Source organism: Condylura cristata, unplaced genomic scaffold (genome assembly GCF_000260355.1).
Source record: "Condylura cristata isolate star-nosed mole 26May11 unplaced genomic scaffold, ConCri1.0 scaffold00006, whole genome shotgun sequence".
Classification (NCBI taxonomy): Eukaryota; Metazoa; Chordata; class Mammalia; order Eulipotyphla; family Talpidae; genus Condylura; species Condylura cristata.
This window is the reverse complement of record NW_004567107.1, coordinates 20,770,903-20,777,507: the sequence shown is the minus strand read 5'-3', so window position 1 is coordinate 20,777,507 and position 6,605 is coordinate 20,770,903.

Below are 6,605 nucleotides of genomic sequence, written 5' to 3'. Positions count from 1 at the left end.
AAAGATTGTTTCTGGGCCCTGGCTGGTGGTGTAGCAGGTTAAAGCACAGCACTAAGAAGCTAAAGCCACGTCAGCATGAGTTCAGTCCCCGCCAGGGAGGTGATCCATATGGTGTGGCAGACTTCTCCTGACCCTCCCGCTGCTCCTCTCAGCAGTGTACTTCATCAATCTGCCTTTTCTGCTCCCCACTCTGATGAATCCTCTCACCACATCTGTACCCCAGTTCTGTGGCTTACTCTGCAGGACCTCAAGTGCACCTGTCTGCCCTGGCTAATGTTGTGCGTGGGTGAGCACACTCCCCAGTAAGGCCAACAAACAAGCCAGCAAAGCACAGCGCACTCTGTCCTGCAAATAGCTGCAGCCCACTATTTTGTATCTAGCAGAAGCTACAAGAAGCCCCTAGGTCCGGTACAAACATGCACCCCACCCCCTGCATCGGGCACATTTTCTGGGCACATTTCATGTTTTTCCTTGCACCTACGGACCCTATATATACCCATGGGCTGTCCTAATAAACAGACTTTGGACTTCAGACCCCAGGCTCCTGCTTCAGTTTCTTTTGCGTCTCTGAGTCTCCTGCGTTCGGGGGGTAGCGAACTTAGCGGTCAGCACACCCCTCAGGGGGTTTGCAACACAGTTCTGTATGCATAAATAAATAAATCTTTAAAAAAAAATTGTTTCTGCTCCTGTTTGGAGAATAGATTGGGCAGAGACACAAATGGAAGAGCCACTTGACTCTGTTGGTTAGCTCCTTAAGGAAATTCTCTCCTTTTTACTTTCTTTGACACAGAAACATTAAAGGTCTCCAGGAGAGTCTCTGAAGCCCATTAGGATCATTTCTATTGTTGCCACAGATCATCTCTGGGTTACTTCATGAGCCACAAATGCAGGAAACAATAACCCAGAATATTACTGTTCTGATCCTAAAGCTGGAACTCTAGTGGGCATTTTTCACAAATTAATCCTGGGGTATCTCCCTTTCCCTACTTAAATCCAAACCTTATAGTTCCAACTTACTTCTCTCCTGAGCCCACAGTTACAACTGTGCTCAAAAACTTCTATCATCCATCACTCCTATATTCATTGATTTAAGTACAAACTTCTCAGCTCCTTCATGGTACATTTTCAATTTACATTTCCTTCAATTTATAGCACCTTCAATTTACATTTCCAAGCAGTTTCTCTATTTTTATTACTCAAATGTAGGTGAACTATTTTTCATAAAAGACTCGAAAAATACAGAATTATATAGAGAAAAACATAGAAGCCCCCTATGTTTCCTTTCCCACCCAACCCCTAGAAGTGACCACTTTTAATAAAATATTTTATTTATTTTTGTGTAGAAGAACTGGGGTACAAGCCAAAAGTAGGGGAATGAGAGGATTCACCAGATACAGAGTGGGGAGTAGAACAGGCAGATCTACTGAAATATACTGCAGAAGGGATCAGCAGGCAAAACAGGAGAGCCCTGCTGTGCCATGTGGGTCAGCTCCCTGACAGGGATTGAACTCAAGCCATGACAGTGGCCTTTCACAGCAGTTGCACTGATATTTAATCCATTGGACACCTGAGAGGCCCGAAGTGACCACTCTTATCAGTTTGGCAGGTATCCTTCCTAGCACCTCTAAAAGCATTTATCATATATATGTATTAAAATATGGAGTTCTTTTTTTATAAATGTAGCATAATGTAATTGTATATAATATAAAATGTATTGTGGGCCTTCCCTGGTGGTGCAGCAGGTTAAAGCACAACACTGAGAAGCTAAAGCCACTTCCGCATGAGTTCGATTCCCGCCTGCCCCGGAGGTAACCGCATGGCGTGGCAGACCTCTCCTGACCCGCCCACTGCTCCTCTCAGCAGTGTGCTTAGTCCATCTGCCTGTTCTGCTCCCCACTCTGTCTCTGGTGAAGCCTCTCGCCGCCCCTGAGCCTCTGGCCTGTACCTCAGTTCTGTATGCATAACTAAGTAAATCTTTAAAAATAATGTATTGTCTGCTCAATTGCCAAGTACTGTAACATGGTAATATTACTGTATATGCCTTAATCATTCATTTAAATTACTTAAAACATGGATATATTATAGTACAAGTCATAGTCTCTTATATTTAATTACAGGTTGCAAAACATTTTGAAAACTGAAAGTTTGGGGAAGGTTTGCAACAAGTTGACCTGTTATTAAAATTTACTTGACAGACATGAAGTTTTTTAGAATCTTTCCTTATCTCATGTAGAGATTATGCATAATTTTCATTGAGAAATAGTGATATGTTTGATTTAGGAGGTAGCTGCCTAGACTCTACTAGCTATATATGAGACTATTTAATATACAGGGGGAAATTCTGAATTGTGAAGCATATCTATCCCAAGAGTTTCAAACAAATAACTGTATGACTGTATAGTTTAGGGTTTTGGTGTAAATATGTACTTTCGATGTATGTGTACTTTCTAAGACAGGTCTGTGAAATATGTAAAATTTACTACCACTATTTAATAATAACTAACACTAATTGTATATTTATTGTATACCAAACATTTTTCCAGTGCTTTCCAAAAACTAATTAATGCAATTCTCACAATACTGTAATGTAAATAGTATGATCTCCATTTCACAGATGAGAAAACTGAGCTGCAGAGAGGCTAGGTTACTTGTGCAATTCTTAACAGTTAGTTGATGCAGCCTACGTTGAATCTAAACAATTTTTGACCCAAACCTATGAATTCAACTCATTTTACTATTTTGCCTTTTTGCCTTCTGAGAATGATTCCACAAACACCTAACTAGATTTTAACATTTGCCCAATTACAAATGTAACTGAGCCCCCCATGAACCCCTCTTCAATCTTATTCCCCTTTCTTCTCAGAGGTAACCATACCTTCAATTTGGCATTCATCATTTTGTACATTTTTTATACTTTTGCACAATACATTTTTTTTGTATTTTGAAGTTTACATATAAAAAGGAGGACATAAGTGTAAAAACATGCATAGGACTTCAAATTATTAACATCGTGTTTTTTAATCTGAATGGTTACTATATGAGAGTTTATTTCATTGCCATCCTTTAAGCTACACATGCATTTGAATTTGGTATTTTATATATGATGATTTTTTTTAATTTTTAGAAAGTATTATAAATAACATACTATTAAACCCTCCCTGGTGGTACAATGGGCACAATGCAAGCTAGCAGCAGCCACTTCAGTGCCAGTTCAATCCCTGGCCCTGGAGGTGACTCACATGGCACAGCAGACCTCTCCTGACCCACCAAGGGCTCCCCTCAGCAGTGTACTTCATCGATCTTCCTGTTCTGGTCCACACTCTTTTTCTGGTGAATCCTCTCATAGCCCCTGCACCTCTGGCCTGTACCCCAGTTCTGTATGCATAAATAAATAAATCTTTGAAAAAATTAAAGAAATAAAATAAAAATTAAATTTTGTTGAAAAAGCTTTAAATCTCTGATTTTTCTTTTTAAAGATTTATTTATTTATGCATACAGAACTGGGGTACAGGCCAGAGGTGCAGGGGCAGCGAGAGGCTTCACCAGAGACAGTGGGGAGCAGGACAGGCAGATCAATGAAGTACATTGCTGTGGGGAGCAGTGGGCGGGTCAGGAGAGGTCTGCCACACCACGTGGTCTCCTCCGGGGCAGGCGGGAATCGAACTCATGCGGAAGTGGCTTTAGCTTCTCAGTACCGTCATGCATCGCTTCATGCTTTTTTCCAAAGTTTAACTAGATAAGGGCCATCCTTCCAATAGCCTATAGTATAGAATCTAATAGTAGTCTAGTAATAGTAAGGTACACCATCTGGGTATGTATAATCACACCCTATGATGTCCAGAAAACCATAGAATCCCCTAACACATTCCTCAGAACATGTTCCTCTTGTTGAGCAACACATGACTATAAAGGAACATATGCTTGAGAAATAAAATAAAATATGCTCATTAAAATTGAACATAGGGAATCTCAATAGACATATGGAATCCATAAAAAAGGACCAAATGTAAAGTCAAAATTGAAAAGTACAATATCTGTAATGAAATATTCACTAGTTAAGCTCAACAGTAAATCTGAGATGGCAGAACAGAGGCATTGAAATCTGTTAGGCAATGTCAGTGGTTCCAGTATGTATGCAATTTGAGTTCCAGAAAATGAGGAAGAAAAGCAGGTAAGCAGGGATGAGTTTAACATGTCAAGTTAGCTAGACTGTGGTACCCAGCTATTCAACCAAACTCTAATCTAGGTGTTGCTGTGAAGTTCTCTTTTGATGTAATAAACATTTATAATCAACTGACTATTCAGGGAGATTATCCTGCAGCATTTGAGAGAATCTTCTCTGATCGACTGAAAGGCCTTAAGAGCAGAGAACAACAAATGCCTGCTAATTTCATTCATGTGGAATATAAAGCACCAAAACTAAGGAGCAGAGAAAACTAAAACAAAATAAACCCTACAATTCTGACTACATAATGGGAGCTACCAACTGGGGAAGGTAAAATAAAGGAGGAAGGGGCCCCCATGAACTGTGGTGGGTTATTGCTACTTTGGGGGTGGGAGCAATATGGTGACATACATCCAAAGAAGAGTAAACTTATGCCCCTGGATCATATACAGAACTGCCACCAATGTTACCTCAATTTCAAATATATACATATATGGGGCCCTCCCTGGTGGTGCAATGGAAAAGATTGCAGCACTGTAAAGCTAGCTGCAGCTGCTTCAGCACGTATTCAATCCTCAGCCACGGAGGTCACCCACATGGCGCAGCAGACCTTTCCTGTCTCACTCACTGCTCCCCTCAGCAATGTACTTCATCAATCTGCCTATTCTGCTCCCCACTCTGTCTCTGGCGAATCCTCTCACTGCCTCTGCACCTCTGGCCTGTACCCCAGTTCTGTATGCATAAATAAATACATCTTTGAAATATAAAATACATCTATCTATATAAAACACAATTTAAAAAAAAACAGCTGACCCCTCTTGTGACTAGCTCTGCAGGACCTCCAGTGCACCTGTCCGCCCTGGCTAATATTGTGCATGGGTGAGCACACTCCCCAGTAAGGCCAACAAACAAGTCAGCAGAGCACAGTACACTGTCCTGCAAATAGCTGCCGCCCACTACTTTGTATCAAGTAGAAGCTACAAGAAGCCCCAGGTCCAGGACAAACATGCACCCCACCCTTTGCATTGGGCACATTTCCTGTATTTCCCTGCACCTACAGACCCTATATATACCCATAGACAGTCCTAATAAATAGACTTCGGTCTTCAGACCTCAATTCTCCTGCTTCAGTTTCTTTCTCGTGTCTCCAGGGCTCTTACACATAGTGGTCAGCGCACCCCTCGGTTGGTTTGCAACACCCTCTCACCTGTTTTTTTTTTTTTTTTTAATTATATCAAAACAGGGGAGGGAAGAACACAAGGGACTATCTTCATGGTTCAGGTGTGAATTGGTGGTGGGAATTTTATGGGGACAACACCTGAGAAGAGAAAGCATGCATTGTACAAAAAGAAAAAAAAATGTGATATAAAATATGTAATTATAAAAAACATCTGAGGTTTCCCTGAGGAACAAGATTTCCATTTGTGTACAGCAGTATCTGTTCCTGCCCTGAGGTTTCTAACCTGCCCTCCCTGACTGTGTGCCCTGCAGATTCCAGACTCTTCTAACTTGACATGTTCATGCAAACCAATTCCTTACAATAAATCTTTGTACATACTTGGTTCAGCACTATTTCTGTTCTCCTTGAACTAGAGGATCATTAGAAATGCATTTTTCCTCAACTTTTGCTGCAAAGGCAGTCTTAGGGTGGCATGGGGTCAGGGAAGTCCAGCTCTCTATGACTAAGTAGGTAGGTTAAGTTCTGGATAGTATCAGGAGGTGCATTAGATCTCAGCACTTAGTGCCAGTTTTTACTATTTTTTAAAAGATGTATTTATTCATGCATACAAGAACTGGAGTAACAGCCAGAGGTGAGGGGTGTGAGAGGATTCACCAGAGATAGAGTGGGGAGCAGAACAGGTGGATCTACTGAAATACACTGCTGAAGGGAATAGCAGGAGAGACAGGAGAGGTCTGGGTCACCACCCTGGCCAGGGAATCAAACTCATGCTGCAGTGGCTGCAGAAAGCTTTGTAGTACTGAGACTTAACCCCTTGTGCAACCAAGGAGAACCCCCAGTTCTTACTCTTGATCAAAGCACATGTTTCTTTCTTTATACTCTCACTATGTAAATCACATTTGTCTCTATTTCAAGCAACTTGAATCTACCTCCAAATTCAACTACCTCTCCAACTTGATATTTTCATTAGATCAAAATCTTAGTAATTCTATTGTCTCTCTAGACACTCTAAGTTCTCCCACAGAACAATTCAGAATATAATACAAATCTTATTCTCTTCCATGCATCTCATCAATCTGAGTTGCTAAGGTGCTTCTTTATCTTTGATTTCCAGCACTGTTGGGCATGGTTTTCTTTTTATTTATCCTAGCAGGGCATTATTGAGGCTCTTGAATCTGTGACTTTTATGTTTTTTGCTAAACTTGGGAAGACTCGGCCACTATCTGCCAATATTTTTTTGTTTGTTTTAAACATACATAT